Source organism: Molothrus aeneus, chromosome 6, assembly GCF_037042795.1.
Source record: "Molothrus aeneus isolate 106 chromosome 6, BPBGC_Maene_1.0, whole genome shotgun sequence".
NCBI classification, from domain to species: domain Eukaryota; kingdom Metazoa; phylum Chordata; class Aves; order Passeriformes; family Icteridae; genus Molothrus; species Molothrus aeneus.
Genome location: NC_089651.1, coordinates 24,694,984 through 24,714,977, shown reverse-complemented (window position 1 = coordinate 24,714,977; position 19,994 = coordinate 24,694,984). Strand labels below are relative to the sequence as shown.

The 19,994-nt window shown below is 51.6% G+C and overlaps 1 long non-coding RNA gene across 1 annotated transcript; it reads left to right on the top strand.

Moving 5' to 3' along the window:
* The first annotated feature begins 1,484 nt into the window (after positions 1-1,484).
* On the top strand, positions 1,485-3,423 carry LOC136557854 (uncharacterized). Its single transcript, XR_010783798.1, has 2 exons — positions 1,485-1,594; positions 3,243-3,423. It is a non-coding gene; the product is annotated as an uncharacterized lncRNA (long non-coding RNA).
* Positions 3,424-19,994: the final 16,571 nt, after the last annotated feature.

The following is a 19,994-nucleotide window of genomic DNA, read 5'->3' as shown; positions in this document are numbered from 1 at the left end:
GGACTGAGGCTCCTGCCTGTCTGACTCTTCCTGGAGCTGGGAAAGAGCCATGCCACCAGCTGCTGCTGGAAACAAGCCGGTGGCCCTGGGATTTCTGTTGCTGGTGCTTCTCAGGTGATGTGCTGCTTAGGCCGTCCCCTTCCTGCTGATTCATTTGCCATGGTGTAGCCCACCTGGTATCTGTGCAATGACCCCAGTGCCACCCCTGTGTGGCTTACAGGCCTTGGGCAGCTCCAGGTGCCCATGGCATGCACCTGACCCATGCTCCCACTTAGCTGGCACCTCCAGCGAGTGGTGGGGAGCAGCTGCGAGCAGGCATCCAGCTGGCCCACAGCCATGGCTGTGCTCCACTCCCACTGGGGGCCAAGGCAATGGAAGTGCAGGAATGGCAGGATTTCAAGGAGTTTGGCCAAAGGGGGCATAAACCAATCCAGGGACCAGTGCCAGGAAGAAATCAAGGGGCTCGCGGTAAGAATACGAGCCCTGCATGCTTCCCAGTCTTTCCAAGGAGTCAGGGTTTGTTCCTCTCTTACACATCACTGAGACTGCTCTAAACTTCATCTGCAGAAATCCAGGGTGTCCCGCAACTTGGAACAGTCCCAGAGATACTTGGACTTGTACCCTCAGGTGCTGTAGAGGCTGTCTCATACAAAAAAAAACATTTGAGGGAATAGTAAAAAAAAAAAAAAAAAAAAAAAAAAAAAAGGAATAAAACCAGGGTTGAAGGAGAAACAAATGCTTCTGATGATTTCAGCTGGGCATGATCATGTTTTCTGATGCTGCCCTGGTATTTTAAGTGTTAATCTAGAGAGATGCTGTTTGTTAGTACATATTACAGCTCTCTATCTCTGACTGTTGAGTATTAAAATATTAATTAGGCTCTGTGGTGTGTGTTTGTGGGCAGAGTGTTTTCAGAGGGAAGGACTGCTGTGGCTGTACCTCACCCTCATCAAGAAAATTTGGTTCTGTTTAAAAGGCATCATTTTCCCCCTGTGTGGCTCCAGGCAGGAGAGCAGAGAGACTGCTGGTGACTTGGTGAGTCAAACTCACCTTGTAAATTTGAAAGTTTGAAAATATCCAATTTCCATGCTCTTCAGCAACAGATTACTGCAAAGGGTTTGTATTTTCTTCTCTAAAGGTCAAAAAAACCTACCTTAACAACATGTTTGGGAATATATGTAATAAAATATCAATGTGGCTGTTAAGGTGATATGAAGGTTACTGTTCTAATCACTCCAAATGCAGTCTGGAGCAAGGTTATGATTCCGTCAGTAACCTGCCCATGTTACATACCCCATATATCCTGCAAAACGTCGGTAACATAAAGAGCAAATCATTAGGGCACATAAATTTAAAGGCAAACTAATAGAAAACATTATTTGTGTGCCTAAGCAGGGCATTTGGCAAGTCTGTGTCAGATGGCAGTGTAGTGTTTGTAAGCCCACCTGCGTGCTACGTGTTTTTTCTGCCGGAGGAGGGGAGGCTGTCCCCGGGCTGCAGCGCCGGCAGCCGCTCCGGCAGCAATGCAGGAGCCCTCCCGCCGGGATCAGGCTTCCCACGCTGGAAGGAAGCGCCTCTCTGGAAGGCCGAGAAGGTAAAAACTTTGCTGCCGTGCCCGGAGGATGGGGGGGTGTGGCACAGGAGGAGCTGCTGTGGCTCGCTGGCGGCACGGCCGGGGCGCTGCAGCGGGCTGGGAGCCGCGGGAGGGCTGCGGCGGAGCGGGGCTGCCGCTGCCTTCTCCCGCCCTGAGGCTCCCTTTGGAGGGCTGCAGGGTGCAAGCCTCCCTCCGAGGAGCTTCGAAAGTCTGCCAGAGCGCGATGGGGTTGCTGAAATCGTTCCTAAGCCCCGCAGGAGCGCCAGCCGAGATTTCTCGCAGAGTGATTTTTTTGATACCTTGATCTTAAGGGACAAAGACTGGAATATTTTGGGGACACCTGACTTTCAGAAAATGTTCTTTCTCATTGGCCTTCATGTAGAAGCTTTAACAAAATACTTGACACTTATCATGCTTCTGTAGTTCAGAAGGGGAGATAAACAGCTCATGCTATAATCCCTTCTCTTGAGCAGCTAATAAATTCTGTGTGTGCAGGAGTGGCAATGTCCCAAGGATGTGTTTATTTACTTCTGCCTTTCACTCCCCCTTCCTCTTCAGTTTGCCCTCCCAAGAGCTACAAGTCAATATAACACATAAGGTAAAGGAAATGGATGAGGACAAAAGTAACTGCCTCAGTGTTATGCAGTCACTTTGACATAGTCACAGAATCGTGGCTACAGATCAGTTTTAAATTGCTGGGCAGGCACGGTGGGAGAGATTCTCCTCCTCTATACAAAAATTAATTCAATCAACCACCCATTTGTAAAATCCCGGATTTTCTGTGCCAAATAGTCATGGTGGCTGCTCAGCCTTGCCCTGTGGGTGACAGGCTACAGCCTTGTACCCAGTAATTCCTGCACCAGAGCTGTCAGCATGGGCACACCTTTTTCTCAGGAGAGAAGCCTTTGCTGCTGTGAGTGAGTTGTTCCAGAGCTTGATGTGCCTGATGGTGAAACATTCCCCTTATTTCTAGGCTGGAGACATTGAGTTTTGGCTTCCAGCCACTGGATCACATTATGCCTTTGCCTATTAGATTAAAGAGCTATCTACTATCTGAACTATTTCTCCTGTGTAGGTATTAATAGATCATGATCAAGGCACCTCTTAACCTTCTCTCTGAGAAGTTAAATAGACTAAACTTCTTTATCTCTCATACTGAAGCAGAGTTTTCTGGACTTTTAATGACTCTTGCTGGTCTCTCCAGCCTGCCTGATGTCTGTTTGAAAGCACACACCCCACAAGCACAGAGAGCATCTCAGGACTGACCATGAGAGCAGCTGTGCTAACTCAGCTAAGGATCCTGCCTTAGCTCAGCATACGTGCTCAGCACACTGTGACCCATAACAGCCTGGGCTGGTCACCCCCTAGCATCCCATCTTACTCCTGAGAAACCTCCCAGGAAAAGGTCAAGCCTTATAAGCTCCTGGAGTCTGCCTTACTCCTAGCACAGAAAAGAACATAAATGGGACACAGTGCAGTTCTCCCCCAGCTTTGCTCAGACCCCAGGTCATCCCTCCCAGGCCTGTTCCCACCTCCCCTGAGGTGAGGTCAAGAGGAAAATCATCTACTGCTGGAGACCCCAAGCCAGTATCAAAAGCCATGTTGGACTTACACATATCTTTGTATTTTTGTTTTCTTCTCTTTACAGGTGTACTTCAGGCTTCACCATGTTAAATATGCCCCATAAATCATGCTGTATCCAAGTCAACGCTTTTACTCAGCCTGTATCTTTTGTAGTCCCATTTCCTTGGTAGTTAGAAATACAGTAGTAACTTTAGAGCTGCTTCTGGTGTTTTTAATAAAAATCATTCATATAGTATGAATCTGCAGAGGGGTTGGGTGTGAATTTACTAAGACACTCCATATTTCACTGGACTGAAAAAGGGGGATTCATGAAAGTGTCAGTGAAGACTGGAGATTGAAAGCCTGGTTAAAGAGCAGTTTGTCTTTTTGACAACCCACACCCCTTCCTAACCAGTCCTGGGCTGCTGCCTCCCTGCCAGCCCCACAGAGCCTTCCCAGCTGCCTCACACAGGTAGAAAAACTCTCAGAAACGATCTCTCAGAAATCCCTGGTGGCATCCTTGGTGACATGGGTTGCTTTGATCCCAGAACAAATGACAGGGCTGTCAAAGCCAGCCATGAGTGCTGCCTTCGTGCCATGCCAGGGTAAGGTGTTCCACGTTCACATGTCCTGAAAATTCCTGTCAGGGATTGAATAGTGGGGGTCATTCAATCATGGTGCAAGACAGCAAGGTCTTACAGAGGGGAAACTGACTTTATTATACAAAACCTCTAATGTGTTTCCCCATTCATGTTCTCTTATGTACAAACACCAAGATGTGTGTCCCCAAGGGTTTTCCAGGATCTCTGTGACCCAAAGGATAGGGGATACTGGTTGCTGGGTCCCCCTATGATTCCTGTGTTCCTCTTGCTGGGAAATCCTGAACTAGTTTTTTGGATTGATGTTGTCTGTCTGTTCAGAGTTGTCTTTTGCATCTATGTTCCTACTGGGTTAACAGGAAGAAATAACATGGTGCTGTCTTCTGCTAACACAGAGTTTGTCCTGAGGCTTATCAGACCTGGGATTGGTGGTGCTCTACTTGACTAGCTAGAAGTGCATCCTTGCTTATGAATACAGCCCTTCTTTGAGCCCCCATTCTGCTTTTCCCCCAGTTCATACACAAGTTTGCATTTGTCTAGCATCCATACCAGCCTTAGTATTTTCATTACAAGACTCTGCAAGGACTAAGACATGGAGGGGGATAGAATATAAGTAAATAAAAGTAGTATAGAATGTAATTGTACCCCCTAAAGAATTGCAGCTGGGTTAATTATTAAGGATTAGGAGCAGGCCTGATGTTAACAGGCTGCAGCTGTAGCCAATCAGAAGAGTGTTATAAATGAGTGGATTGGTTGGTTGAGGGAACTGGGGTCTGTTGGCTACTGTGAGGATAAGGGAGAATTAGTGCTTAGAGGAGATGCCTGCAAGAAAACATCAAGGAGGTATGAAACTCTAGTAATATGGAACCCTTGCAATGTAATGACAATGGAACTCTTGCACTATAACGACAGCAAAGACAGGGAACAGCCTGCCACCTGCTAGGCCTGGATGCCATGTGTCCTGTGTGTAGGGGGAAATAAGACCCACTACTTGCAAACTGCCAAGGCTGGGATGCTGGCCTGAGAGGAAGGTTTAGGCTCTGCTGGATCTTAGAGCAGGTCTGTCTCAGTATTCAGGCATTTTGGGTGAGATAAATTTCCTATTTTGTAAAAAAAGGATGCAAGGTCTTAGATTGTGTGTGGTGCTGTTTGTTACTTGCAGTGCTTTGGGGGTTTTTAAGTAGCTGTGAGGTCAGTACAATCATGGCCACCACATTTGATAGGGATGCCCCCCAGAGCAGAGACACCCTGAGAGGAACTGGCCAGTCCCCAGGGAAAGTGTGGAGGCTGCTGTATCCTGTCTGCAGTACTTGAGACTAGAGAAAAGTCTGACTGGGGGGGACTATAGTTCTGTCCTGAGATAGTTTTGCCTCTGTTCCAGCTCAGGGATTGCACTGGTGAGGGCATGTCTGCCATAAGGGATCAGGGTGCTTGCCCAGGAAGGGGCTGCTGGCCTGTCCATGCAGCAGCAGGAGATGATGGGACCCACTGTGCCCCTGGCCCTGACCCCAAGAGGCAAGCACTGTCTCCGCCAGAGTGCCCAGGGCGGTGGAACTGGAGCATCCCAGAGCTGTGTCTCTGCTGGAGAGCTGGGTGAGCTCACCTCACCAGCATGCACAGCATCTGCTCTGCCTCCCCAGCCCTTTTCATGTGGTTGTCACACTTCTGCAGAACCTTAAATTAGCTTGGCATCAGTGGAGTCTCTCATTTCATCCTAAACTGCCTGAAGTTCACAAAGCCTCTGCAGGAGCCTCCGCATAACTAGGATGCACATGAGTTGGTGAAATTGCCACTGCAAGCCTAGCCCAAGCAGCTGCCCATCTCTCTAAGGACAGATGGGTCCCCAAGGAGACCCTGCCTCCTCCAGCTGCTGCTCAGAGGGTGTAGCAGTGTGTGCTCTGAATCCCTGTGCAGTGTTGGGTACCAGCCCCATGCCCCCTCCCCAAAACATCATGGCATCCATGAGGCTGAAAGGGCTTCCTCACTGGCAGTGCACTGCTCCTTGCTAGTTTGCAGGGCTGCCCTGGGAGGGAAGGGGATGAACCTGCTTTCCACTGGGACTGTGCTGGCAAAGGTGGGGAGCTGCTGCTTCACCCTGCCCTGAAACCCCAATGCCTGGAACACTGCCTGTGTCCCGGCACAAGACATGGCTCCAGGGCTCAGAGAGAAAATGCTGTTTAACATCTGACAGGTCATGCACCCAGGTCACTGTGGAAGTAATTTTTCCTTTGACACACCTCTCATGCAAGTAGGGTGGGAGAGGCTCGGGGGCTTGCCTCTGGCACCCTGCCACCCCTTGCGAGGTACGTTGCAGCCTGGCCTCCCTTGGCTGCAGGTGCCGGAAGCCTCGGGGCCAGCTTCCCCAAGCAGGCGTCCTTCCTTCCTCTGATTTGTGTGTGTGCTGGTGGCTGCAGGAGCTCCAAGGGCCAGGGAGGGCTGGCGTCCTGCCACTGTTCCCTCCCCGGCCAGGCTGGCTGCACCCAGCCGTGTCCCGAGGAGAGGGGGAGCCCATCAGCTGCTTTGGGGAGCACCGGAGTGGTGGTGGCCTTGCTGAGCAGAGCTGCAGCTTCACATGGAGGGCTGGGGACGGGCAACAAAGTCACGTCTGGAGAGCTCAAAGAGAGGGAATGCCCTGCCAGGGTGGTGGGAGCGGCAGGGTACGGGGCAGGAGGAGCAGAGCCGAGGTTGCTCTCATCTGGGAGCTGCAGAAGCGCATGCCGGGTGCCTCATCCCGCTGCAGCCCCTGGCTGCGGGCAGCGATACAAACCAGCCTTATCGAGGAGCCCTGCGAGCTCGGGGCTGCCAGCGGCCAGGCAAGGGCAGGCTGGCAGCCCCTCTGTGTGCCCGCGTCCCTGCTCCGCCCCTGCCAGCAGTGAGCCCCTCAGGGAGCCGCACAGCCCTGCCGGCCAGCAGGGACGGGCAGGCTGCAGCCAGGGGCTCCTCCTGCCCGGCCGGGGCCATCTCCCGCCCTGCCCCGCCACCCTGCTGGTACGGCTCGCTCCCTTCCTGGGCCTGCAGGCTGCTTCATAACTGGGCTTCCCCTGCAAGCCAGGCTGGGGAGAAAAGAGGCTGGAAAGTCAGGGCTTTGCTCAGGATGCCACTAGGGAATTCTAGATGGTCCCATGGGACCATGAAGGCCATGTAGGAGCTTAGGTTGGGCACCAGGCAGCCAAAGAGGCCCCAGTACCACGGCATGGAGCACAGGCTGGTTGGGGTCCACAGGAGTTTTCACTTCAGACTTCCACTTGTGTACCTGTGGTTACTGCTGTCAGTATCTGAGCATCAAAATCCTGGATTAGCTCTGTGATACAGATTCAGGAGGTGCCTTCCAAGTTCACCCAGCTCCCTAAGACCTCCTGCTGCTTCCTGCTTCCCTGCTCAGGGCTTGCCCATGCTTTTGGCTGTGCTGGAGGGGGGAACAGGGAAGCAGCCTTTTCCCCACAGGACACCTCTTGTGCTGAGTCTGCATCTTGACGCTGCTTCTCCTCCAGGCATAACACTGGAAGCAATCCCCAGGCTGCTGACCCAGCACCGTGACGGGAGCAGGCAAGGACACTGTCTAGGGCAGGCACACTGCCTGGTGCCCCAGAGGAGGGCAAGAGGACGTCTTGGGTCCTCTCAGGCCGAAGCAATGAGCAGGGTCTCTGGGCTGGAACACCTCCACTCTAAACAGGGGCAGCCTGGCTCCTCCAGGAGATGCCCATGAAAAAGGTTCATGGCTGCAAAAGTGAATAACAGGGTACATTGTGTTTGTGCACTGTTCTCACAGCAGCCAGCAACACATCTTGGGACTGTCTCAGGGCCTGATCCTTCCCTGAGGAGCATGGTTAGATAGCATGCAGTGAAGTCAGAAAGAAGGAAGGGTCACACATGGAGCAGGAGGCACCAGCACAGGAGGTCAGCTGAGGCACAGGGCTGGATCCCCAGACAGGTGCAGGACATCTCTGCAGAGAGCACTGCCATGGGCTCCACAGCAGGACTCGTGGAGGCTTGACACTGGAAGTGTGATGTCTTGAGCCATTTTGTTGCCCTACATATTTTGAGCTCTTACTCTATCTTTGTTCTTCCTCAGTGGCTTCTTCTGCTGTCCTAGGCAGCTGTGAAGCTCCTTGCTTGCACCTTCCAGTTTGATTTGGTGGGCCACTTGATTTTTCCACTTGTTCTTTTGTTGTGCCTCTTTTAGAGCTGTATTGATTTCTCTCTTTGCGTGACTTCCACAAAAGCTGCTCTTTGCTCCCAGCTGTGGATGCTGTTTTTTGCCATCCCTTCACTTCCTTTTGAAAACACTCGTTTTGCTAACCCCTGCAAGCAAGGAGACACTTAAAACCCCTGAGGATGGATAGATGAAAGGCTTGGATTTATTCCCCAGTGTAAACTGCAGCAGCTTGGGGTCTGCTGTAATTTAAACAGCCTCCTCTGGGGGTGCCTCATCCATGAGCCACCCCCTCTAGAAATGGTCCAGGGCTGGCAGCAATTCAGTGGAAACCGAGGGGTGATATTTTGGGTTTGATGAAACTGCCCTTTCCCAAGAATTTATTGGATGCCATCTCATTTCATTGTGGCTTTCACCTGCCCACTGCTATTCCAGCACCAAGGGAACCCTCCTGTGGCTTCCTAAGGATGGAATCAGAGACCATCTTGGTGCTTGCAGAGTCAAGGTTTCTTCTCACTTCCTGTAGCCTTTGGAGAGGCAGAGGAGAATGAAGCAGGGATTTCAGGCACTCACTGGGGATGGACTGTACCCACCATCTTTGCCAGATGAAGAGGTGGATCTGGGACAATGCCCTGCTCTGCAAAGGGTCATGACTGGCTCCCAGGAGAAGGGACAAAACCAGGTGTCTGACTGGACCCGAGTGGGTTTGTGTATTGCCCAGTGCCCCCTGGAAAGCTTCCTCCTGGCCCAAGGCAGTAGTTCCCTGGGAGAACAGGTGAGAGGGCTCACTGCTTTCTCCTGGAGCTGGGGCAGCCTGAGCCGTCTGACAGTGGGGGTGCGTCCAACATGCACAGGCACCATCTGCTGCAGCATGATGCCACCTGTCCCTGCTGCCCCCACTGCTGTCCCCTCTCCCCTGCACTGCCTGATCCCACCGTGCTCCAAGCAGAGCCAACAAGCCAAGCACATAAAAAACTTAATGTAAAACTAATTTGTCAGCCATAAAAAAGTGGAAAAGGCTTCAGCGGATTTTCTGCTCATTTTATTCAGCTCCCCCAGCAGGCAATGTGTGCCTCCCATCTCTGACAAGGCAGCTCTCCCTCAGCACCGTGGTGGGAGCCTTGCACTGCCAGGGGGAGAGGGGCTCCCTCAGGGAGTCAGTAAAGGGGAAGGCTGGAAGGGGCCTGTGAAGCAGGGGGAGGGAGGAGGGAGCTTCTGGCTGTGAGGGGAGAGCTTCAAAGAAGATGCTACCACCAACCTGAGCAAAGTTTAGCCCCTTGCAGCTTGGGAAAGGTCTGGGACCTCCTCTCAAGTTTGTGTGGGCAGGGGCTTAGGGCCACAAGAAAACTCACAGGGACTTCAGGTAGGTTTAAAGTCCTACCTCCTCCTCAAATCAGGATCAGCTATGGGGCCAGACTGGGCTGCTCATGGCATGATCCAGTCAGGTCTTGCAAAACTCCAAGGATGGAGGATGCCATGATTGATATTTGTGGGATTTTTCTCCTTAAATAGTGGCACCAGACCCAGTTTCCAGGACTGTGAAGTGTGTGAGAGACTTGGGCATCCACCTGCAGGGGAAGGTTAGGGTGAGGCATGAGAAGGGAAAGCTTGATGGGCATGTTTTGTTGTCTTGCTAGGGAGCGGGGATGGAATTATGATGGATCCTCACAGGACTGCAGGTTGAAACTGAGAGTAGCATTTGAGGTTGGGCATGTCTTTGGCACGGCTGATGCAATCAGTGGGCAGTCTGTGCCTCTAGAGAGCCCCAACAGCATCCTGGGGTACCATGTCCAGCCCAGGGTGGCTGCCAGAGGCTGAAACAGACTGGGATAGTTTGTTTAAAAGCAGGAGAACAGACTGGGAAGCTGGAATGTAAAGAGCAAATGAGCCTTATATCTGCTTAAGAGATGGAGCCAGGGTAGCAAATACCTAAGGGAGGAGGGAGAAGAGGGATGAAGCTAGAGAGAAAGAAGTAGGTGAGAAGCTGCCTGGTAATCCCAGGTCCAAGGCTGCAGAATGGTCCCTGGGAAAGAAGTGTAAGTCTTTCACACGAGCCTGGACAAAACTCCTCAGGGAATCAAGCACCAGGCAGAGAGCTGCAGGCTGTGGGGTTTGCCCACGGCATGGCCTCTCCCCAGGCTGCTGGGGCAGAGTGGCAGCAAGGAGAATGTGACATCCCTAGAGGAGTCCACGTCATGCCGTGACTCGCTGGCACCATGGAGCTCAGTGGCAGCCAGGGCTGGTGGCTGAGCAGCAGGAGCTGAGACATCTGTCCCCAGGAGGGAGCTGCACAGAGAGGGTGTGGGTGAGCCTGTCCCTTGGGATGTGTCCATGTCAAGTCACCCCAAAAAGCATTATCTGAGAACCAAGACTGTTTGTCCTTTCCTGCTCTTCCAAACTTGAAGGACCCACAAACAGGAGCCAGCAGGGCCTGACCACCACTTAGCCCTCTGGTCATTGGGTGCTTCTCCAAAATATTGCCGTAGGGTCTTTGAAAGCTCTAGATTAGCACTGGTATTTGAATGTTGCCCATTTAATATTAGCACACAGAAGTGCAGCAATTCAATACAAACCATATACTGGTGTGTTGTACTAAATGCATATTAATCCAAAGTGCTTCATGTACTGAGTATGCAGTGAGGTATTTAAATTTGTAGCACCTGTTACTACTGCCTCACATTAAACCATATATTTATCAGAATTGGTGTTTTGATGTCTGTAATATACCACCAGAAGCTATGATTCTTTTTAGCCTTCCAAACTGTTTTTTCCCTTGGTTACCATATCTGTGATACCAGGTCAGGTTGGGTCAAATCCCTAGGAGCTCTGGAGCAGCAATGCCCCCATGGAGACATCCCTGCCACGGGAGGTGTTATTGTGGAAATCTCAGAGGTGGAAGCACTGGGATTTCCCTGCTGTCATTTTTCTGCTGGATCTGTCAGAGCTAGTGCTGTTTTGTTTCTCTGCTGTAGTCATGTGGCAGAACAGCACATGTTTGCCCACTGCTGCCCGCAGAGCACACGGAGGGGCTGGAACTGCTCTGGGAGCCTGGCAGGGAGGGAAGGAGGGATGGGTGAGGGGGGGCTCAGGAGGGCAGCTCTGGCATATGTAGGAAGGCTGTACCTGGCTGTCAGGAGGGTTTGTAGGGGAGCAGCACAAGGAGTGCAGGCACTGGAATGCAGGGGTGCTGCGGGCAAAAGCCCCTGCATTGAGGAATGGAAAAGTCAAAGAGTGGGAAGGAAACTCAACAGAAGTGGCAACAGGGAGAAATACCAGAGTAAGGAATAGGCTTCTGTCTCTGAAATTTGATGGTCTTGGGCAAAATCATTCAAGCTGGGCAAAAACTGACCCCATCCTCTTTCATGTGCCTGTGCCCCTGCCTATGCCCTGGGCTGCTGGCACTCCCAGCCTCCCTGCTACCCTTCCCCAAAGAGAGGGCACTGAGCTCCCTCCTGGCAATGCCTAACCCATACTGCAGCCCTGGGGGGACTGGCCAGGACATGGCAACAAGGATGGGTTTAGCTGTCTGTGGTCCACAGTGGTGGTATTCAGAATGTCCCATCTGCCACAACTTCCATCTCCAAGGGTCACAGGTGATGCCCACAATGCCAGGCAGCTCCATGGACCTTGTTGGTCTCTGGAGAGTTCGAGCCAGCAGAGCTCCAGCCCTGCAGCACAGTCCCACAGAGCCAAGGTGTGAGCATGCCTGGGGTTCAGCAGAGGAACTGCTTGGTCCCAGCTGCCTTCTTTGACTGCTGCCTGGAGAAGTGAAGGATAATGTGCTCAGGCAGTCAGTGATGGATGGCAGGGCAAGTCCTGAGATGAGGAGACGGATTGCACTGCTTGCAGGAGGAGTGGGAGGGAGGCTGAAGGGCATTCCCTGGAGCTGTGCAGAGCTGCTGACGTGGGAGTTATGGCCCCTCGGCATTGCAGCAGGGTCTCCAAAGGCTGGAGGTGTGGGAGAAAGGCTACAGGAACAATTGGGAGCAGTAGCAGTACCTGAGGGGCTGCTTAGATCCCACTCCCAGCACCTCCTTGCTGGATGTGTGGAAAACACTGTGGTCAGAGTCTGTCCCACAGCACTGAGCTGCTCCAGCTGCAGAGAGCAACAACCTGCCACAGAGGGGGGCTCCTTCCCAGGGCACAGAAACACCTCTGGCTTGAAATAAGGGAAGAGAAGGAGCAAACAGGTGGGGACCTGAAACACCTTCTCAGGCAAGCAGCAGTCACAGCCTGTCCTGGGAGGCCAGGGAGAAGTGGTGTTTGTGCCCATGTAGCACAGCTTGGGTTGTGCTAGTGCTTACAGCATGATTGGGGTTTGTTTTTGTATTGATGGGCAAATGAACAAAGGAGTGATCTTTCTCCAAAGCATCAGGCAGCTCCTAAGCCTGCCTCCAGTTCTCCATTTCCCAACAAACCAGGCAGTGTTTTTGGGTGGAAAGGGATACAGTGAGTCCATTACTGTCCACAGGGCACCTACTGCTTCTGTCATTTCTAACCAGCTCTATGAGAGGAGTGAGTGGGAGTTACTCATTTCTGCAGTAATCTCTGTTTCCCAACAGCATCAACAAATGCAGGCTGTACCCCAGAAAATGGCAGGGGAAAAAAGTAATGTGTCCTTCTGGCTAAGGGCAGTGCTTTTTCTCCAAGCAGATCGCTGCTTAGATATGGAAGATTTGCCACAAATCGGGGACGCCCAAAATGTGCCCAAACCCACACAAGAGTAAACTGCTATCCTATCTTCCCCTCTCTTATTCACCTGGGAGGGAGGAAAGTCATGTGCTGGCATCCAGAGTTTCAAGCACCATCCTCTGATGGACAGTCACAGCTGAGGTTCTGGTCCAGCAAAGTGGGGAGAGGCAGCCCCTGGGGGCCTCTGTGACCAGTGCATTCTTGGGTTAAACGTGAACCCACCTGAGAGGGAAAGTGGGTCAGGGCAGTCTCCCTCAGCTCACTATCAGGTTAATTTGATTGCTCGTTTAGTCGGAGCAGAAGGAAATCGTGGGCTCTGACTCCCACCCTTCCCTTTGATCTGTTTCGGTTGCTGCAGGCTCTTGCTTCTCTCTGCAAAGACTGGATTCAGAGCCCTAAAAAAGCTGATGATTGTTTGCAAGACAAGACTCTGGAGCAGGGTGAGATGGATGTGGGGGATGGGCCTGGGAAGAGCCCCTTCCCCCAGCAGAGCAGTGGCACGGGTCAAAGCACCAGCTTTTTGCACATCAGACCTGCTAACCTTGCCTTGCTGCTGGGCTGCAGCAGCAGCTCCCCAGGGCTCACCATCAAGGACACCTGGACAGCACTGTCCTGCCTGCAAAGTGCAGTGGTGAGTCCAGGTCTCCCTGGGAAACAGAGACACCATGAAGCTCAGCACTAAAATAACCTGTTCCCATCTCTGCTTCCAGTGGTGAGAGTCCAGGCAGGGTCTGGGGAAGGGGAAGGCCATCCTTCCCTGAGCTGATGGAATGGGATCTCTTCTGCTCACCTAGAGCCTGGGAGAAGTTGGCCAAAGGGCAGCATGTTGCTGGCAGGTGGCACTGGTGCCTTTGTGGTCCCAGAGCTGTGTGTTTGTCCCATGTGCACAGCTGCCCTGAACCTGTCTGGTTCCAACGTAGCTTCCCACACTGCAGGATATGGCTGTGCAGGCACAGGAGCAGTGGGATTCACCTGCCCGAGCACAGGCCACATGGATCCACCTGTCCATCCGTGCTGCTGCTGCCAGGGCTGGCTGCACATGCTTTGCAGGGGAGAGTGCAGCCATGCAAGTGGTGCTGGTTTATTTTGCAGGCGACACTAATTTTCTGCCTGCTGCACACTCTTTAATTAAGCGCTCAGAGGATGTGGGGCAGAGGCGTAATGAGCACTCCGTTTGCATATCAAAAGGCAGCATCATTAATATCCCTGCGTTCACAAGAGCTCTCAGAAGGCAGGCGGGTCAGGGGCAGGGAGGCTGAGGCCCTGCCCTGCTCGGGGTGCCAGGGCTGCTGTGCTGGGCAGGGGGCAGGAAGCCTCAGCCTCGGGCCCTGGAGGGGCAGCAGAAGGGCTTTGTCAAGGCAGGGAGGTAACAGGGCACTTTCTAAGCAAAGGGGGGGGTCTCCCTGAGGATTTTTGGCAATGTTGCCCAGATCCAGCCACATCCCAGGCTGCTCTGCAGCAGTTCCTTTTCTTGACTCTCCTGCCAGGCTGGAGGAGTTGTCCCCAGGCGACCCCTTGCTGGCCAGTTCGAGTGGCCCTGGAAGGCTGCACTGAAGTGGCTGATTGTTCAGATAAAGCTTATACTGTTACCCAGACTGTTTGTTGCCATACAGCATTTGCACAGAGAAGTCCCTGTAGATCTCAATTTGGCCATGCTCAGACAGCAGGATTAAATGTTCCTTTGCTTCTGTCTCCTGCATGGAGGAAATCAGCTACTGGGGTGATGGTTTACTCCTACACATGCACTTGTCTTTCTCCTTAACTCTCTTCTAATTAAATATAAAAAATTCCCAGGGGAGAGGGAAGATGGCATGCCAGGGCATCCTTGGCTCTCTCTGCACGTCTGGACACAGTGTGCTTACTGGGATTCTGTCCTTGCCAGGCTCTTGAGGTTTTTTGTCAGCAAGAGGCTTGTTTTGAACACTCGGGTTAGCCCGTGCACTTACCGGCAGGCTGAGCAGGCAGCCCCAGGTGGGACTTGTCTGGCAGGCACTGGGTTTTGCTTCTGAAAAGCTGGGGGAAGTGTGTGTAGGCTTTGCAAAGTTCTGGGATGAGGAATGTAATGCCCAGGATTTCTTCTACTCTGCTCCCACTTTCTCTCAGCTCCTTCTGCTTCCATGGTGCCTGTGTTTTGTGTGGGTAACCTCACTTAGATGGTTTCAAGGAGATAAGGATTTCCAGCTCCTGGGGGAAGGGGACAAAAGAATTTCTAAGTCTTGATTTTCTCCCTTGATCATCCTTCCTTTTAGACAGGGCACTGAGAGATACTGTTAGGGGCTGCCTGTAGCTGAGAGCACATAAGCTGAGACACCAAGAGGGACAAACACCCTCGTGAAGGTGTAGCAAATACCTGGCTCTTTTCCTCCCTATTCAGGTGCACTTGGAAGTGCCTTTGGAGGAAGTAACCCTATCTGAACAGGAATACATGCACTCCCTCAGCTGAGGAAATCTTTCCTGACTCCCTGGCTCCCAGAGTCCCCTGACTCTGCCTGGCTCCCCAGCAGCCGTCTCGGTCTGAGCTCCTCCATGGCCATGGGAAGGACAGGGAGGGCTTTGTGAAATGCAGGAGCTCTGGTTCAGTAGCAGAGCGTGTTATCAAAGGAAATTCTACCCTCCAAGTTCATGATCCATGCTGCCAGTCAACAAAATAAACTGATTTCTGTGCTGTGCCTCAAAAACTTTATATAAAAGCCAACCAAAGATACACTTAAGTGGATCATATTGTAAGGCAAATTTACTACCAGGTTCCTTTAAGCCAGTTAGAGGTAGAACAACACAATGATCAAATTAAGGGCACAATTAAGATTAAATTGATAGGTCTGAATGTTCAAGTGCCAAGTGAACGCCGCAGGTAATCATATCAAACGGTGAGGCTGATATTAGAAAGGATGACATGGTATTCATCTTCCATGTGCTCTGAGAGTCAGGGAGCAGCTGAATCACTTTCAGGTGGGGCTTCTGCCAGTGTCATGAGGGCATGGGAGCTGCAGGATGTGCAGGTCCCTAAGGTCAAGCACCTGCTGCTGGGTGAAACTCCTGGTAGCAGTCCTCCACCTGGCTGAAGCTGAAGCCACTCAGGGTATGGTGGCACAGTGGTGGCATTGGACCTTTTGAGTCTCGGATTTGACTGTTGAAAAGGCACACATAGAAGAATAAAAGTAGGTTTAAATGAGTATTAATTCAAAGACATGATTGTGGCCACCCAACGCTTCCTTGAATTGACAGGTCCTTACAATACGTTGTATATGGATATTGAGCACATGAATTTTACTATTTTCATCCTGTCTAATGAGCCAGACATGTGCTTCCTTCCTTATTTGCTGGGATCAGAGCAAAAAAGTCACATGCATGGCAAGGTCTTGCACTCCTCCTGTTTTGGAGATCAATTTCCTGAGGATCATTTGGCAACTTGTCTGTGAAGCAGAAGGAGGGATTAACCATGAGTATCATCACAGTCATATCTGACTGAAACATGGGGGCTCTCAGTACTGATGCTCAAAAAGGAGGAGCTGTTGCAGTGTGTGTCTCATGCAGGTGCTGGGTGCTCTTAGTCCTGTCCCTCTTCACTGCCTGTTATTTACCTGCACTGCTTCAGTGTCTCATTCCCTTTCCCAAGGGGTTAAGGGCAGCCAGCTGCTCCCATCAGCAGTGCTGGCACATGTGCATGTGGCATTAGGTAGGAGAAGAAGCTCTATCCCCAGGCAGAGGGGACATAGCAGTGGGGGTGGCTGCCACAGCATCACTTTTTGGGGAGAAATCCTGACCATCCTTGTTTTTGTCCAGGACAGTTTAATTGCATTTCCTCAGGGAGAAGCATTTCCATCTAATTCAGCTCTTAATTAACCCCGTGCACCCCAAAGAAGTTCCGCAACCACTTGTAAATTAAATATGAAAAGAATTATTTATCTAAGAATAGCAGCCTAATGGCTGTAGGTCTGAAGTTTATAGTCACTAATGATGATGTATATGGGAAAGAGAAGTTGGGAAGGAAATGGAGGGGAAGAGTTTCTTTGCTCTTATAAGGTACAGACACAGATGTGTAAGGGATATGTTCCTGGGACAGAAATGGACTCTTTCCTCCCTTGATTAAAAATTAGTGTGAAAGAAGCACCAGGACATTGGAGGAGCATATTCCCACTGTAATAACCTGTGTCCTATACTGTGTTGTGGCAAAGTGAGCCACAGGGCTGGTGTTGCTGGTAAAAGAGGAAAAACAAATCTTCCTGTTGCAGTGGGAAATAGTTTTGTGGCTGATAGGAGCCAAAGAAAAATGCTAGGACCATTTCCAACTTTCCAAAGGAGGGCATGAGAGATGAAGATGCCATTACTGGGCTGATGCACTCACCTGTTGCCCCTACAAGCCCTTTATGGGCCTGGGCTTTACCCCCAGCAGGGCAATTGCAGGGTTCACTCACTTAAAACTGGCTCTGTTTGTTGGCATCAGAAAAAAAATTATGCCCACAAGCACAGCTGCCTCTTTGAAGGCTCAGAGGGAGAGAAAAACCAGGAGAGTGGCAGTCTGGGGCTGATCCCAGTGCGAGGGTTGGCTGGGGAGAAGCTGCGTGTGAGCCGGCCGGAGCTGGAGCAGCGCTGCGAGCCTGAGCTTGGCATTTCCTTAAGGCTTTCCACTTCCTATTCTGTCTCCGCTCAAAGGTTTTGTCCCTTTCAGCAGGCAGGAGAGCTGAAGCCAGCTGCCTGCCTTCTCACAGGGGAGGTTTCTTCCTGACACAGATGGAAGATATTCCCGGTGAGGCATTCCCCAGGGCTCAGCGTGGTTTCCGTGACAGGTACGCAGCTGTCACGCAGACCAGGACAGGGGTGGGATACTGCGGACTGGGGGGTGAAGGCCATGTCTGGGGCAGTTCCCCTGCTATGGGATGCTCTGTGCTGAGATTTAAGACTGTCAAAACTTTTCAGGCACAGGGTGCCAAGAAGGAGAATTTTTCTTCCTGAGAGGTTTCCTTGTGCCACCCTCCTGCTGTGCATTCATTGTCCCATTCAGCAGTGCAGGATTAACTCTTGATAGCAGGTAGGAGCTGCTTCTGCATCTCTGGATGCAGATCTGGGGCAGGGTAAGGAGCAAGGAGTGAGGCTGGCACAACAGACATGGGGCAGCCTGGCCCCCCAAGTCAGGCAGAGCCGCAAGCACAAGGCACAAATGCACAAAACGTCACCAGTAGGAGTGATGCTCTGGGTTACGTGTTTATCTAATACAGCATCGAATCTCACTGAGTTTCTGGCCTCAAACAGCTATTTCCTGTGTCAAAACCACTGTTATTTAATCTCACATCGGGTGAAGTGGTGTTTTCCCACATCATCCCTGCTTTTGTTTCACTGACCAGCTCTTCTTCTAGGCAACAGGGAAAACTCTGCTTTCACATCTTCTCTCTGCCCCTTGTAAGGCTGGCTAGTGCCTCCCCTCCCTGGCAGCTGGGGTCTCCATCCCTCGGTGTCCCCCTCCTCTTGCTGTCCCCTGCAGCCTGGTGCTGTCCCTGTGCTGCTCTGCATGTCACCCGGCCTGGCCCGGCCTCACGGAGGCTTCCTTGGCTGCTTCTGCTCTGTCAGCAGGACTGTGGCCCAAGGTGTTCCTGGGGCCTTCCCAGCTTCTTCTGGAGGATGGTACAGAAACCTCCCTGGGTTTACAGAAGCCTGCAAGTTTTGTGCTGCAAAGTGCCATTTCTTTGCATCAATATGATTTGTGACCATAGTACCCTTCGGGACTCTCTGATCCTCCTTGCTGTATCCTGTGCTCGCTAATCACCTGAAAAATTTTGCACTTGTTCCTGCCTCCCCTCTCTGCTCCTCCATCCAGGCTGTTAATAACACCCCTGCGTAGCAGGAAGCCTAGCATGTGTCCCGACTTCACCACTGCTAATCTTCTGCCATTATAAACCCAAACTATTTATCCTCTCTGTCTTGGGACTCATTGCCAGGTTCCCATGCAAGAGAAAGATGGTGCCTTTTGCCCTCTGACTAATTAGCTGTTTTAGCAGCAGTCTGGACAATCTTTTGTCGGAGGAGCTCTAAATAAATAGCCACTTCGTTGTTCTGCATCCGCCACTGGGCTGATACGTTCAAGGAAATCTGGGAGATTAGTGACATGGTTTTCCTCTGAGACACGCACACTGGGCTGTATTATGAGATGTTCTGTTTTTAATTATCATTCCAATCAATTTGGTGCACGCAGATGTGCAATTTACTGATCTGTAATTCCCCAAATTACCCCTGGAGGCTTCATTTTTATTGTCAGTGTAACATTTGCTACCAACTATCTGCTATTTGGTTTTTTTGGGGAGAAGGCTTTCTTCTTGTTGTTTTTTTGGTTTTACACCTTCAGCCATCTGCTCTCCCGAAATCCATTTTGCCTCATTTTTTTCTTTCTTGTTACCTGCTGTAATTTCTTGTTGCCAGGCAAGGTTTTGATTTCCCCATTTGGGAGTACCCCTGTGTGCTGCAGCCAAGCTTGCAGGTACGTGGAGCCATTCTGGGCTGTCACAGCCATCCACTCTGCAGCCAAACCCTTCCTGCTGTAACCCCACCTGGGTTTCCCTGCCATAGCAGGCAGACAGTGATCCCACTGCAGCTCCAGATATACAGCTTAATTAATTAGTGCTTGTAGAGTGCAGTCAGGAGGTTCTGGGGAAGATGAACGTGTCGTAAGTGCTCTCTTTACAGAGAGATGTAATTGCTCCTCTCGGGGGGCTGCTGGTGTGAGGCAGAGGCAGCTCACAGGGCTGGCACAGACACACTCTCTGTGAGGAGGGGGGCAGTTGGCTATATCCCCTCGAGGAGATACAATTTCCTCTCAGGAAATGGGCGAACAAAGCAAAGAAACGCAGCAGGATGGAGGTGTCTGTGTCTGGCCAACAGCTCTGCCACCTGGGGGCATTCCCTGTGGGGCCAGGTGCCAGTCTTACAGACCCAGTCCTGGTCATTCCTAGACTTGTCCATGCCCCAGCAGCCCTGGAAAATCCTCTCCTTATCTGAGCCTTGCATTTGTGTCCTTAGAGGATCCCAGAGCCAAGGGTTCTCCTAATAAACACCCACATCTGTGGCTCACTGGTCACCTGCTCAGCACTGGAGGTTCTGAATCTGCACTCCTGGGATGCTCTGTGTCCCATGGGCTGCTGCAGCCCTCCTCTGCTTATACTCTGTGGGGGTTTAATTATTGATAACAAATTCCTCCAGCCCTGCTCTGACAGGGAGCCACAGGCAAGCTTGTAGCCCCTTGAGTCTCCCATACTGGACCTAGGCAAGAGACACGGAGGAGATTTAAATCCAGCCCTTGTGATGGTGGGGACCTGGGCTGCCAGCACTGCAGGGGGCAGGGGCTGCCCAAGAGGAAGATTTAAAAAGCACAGCGACCTGGCAGTGGCCATGCGTGCTAGGTTGG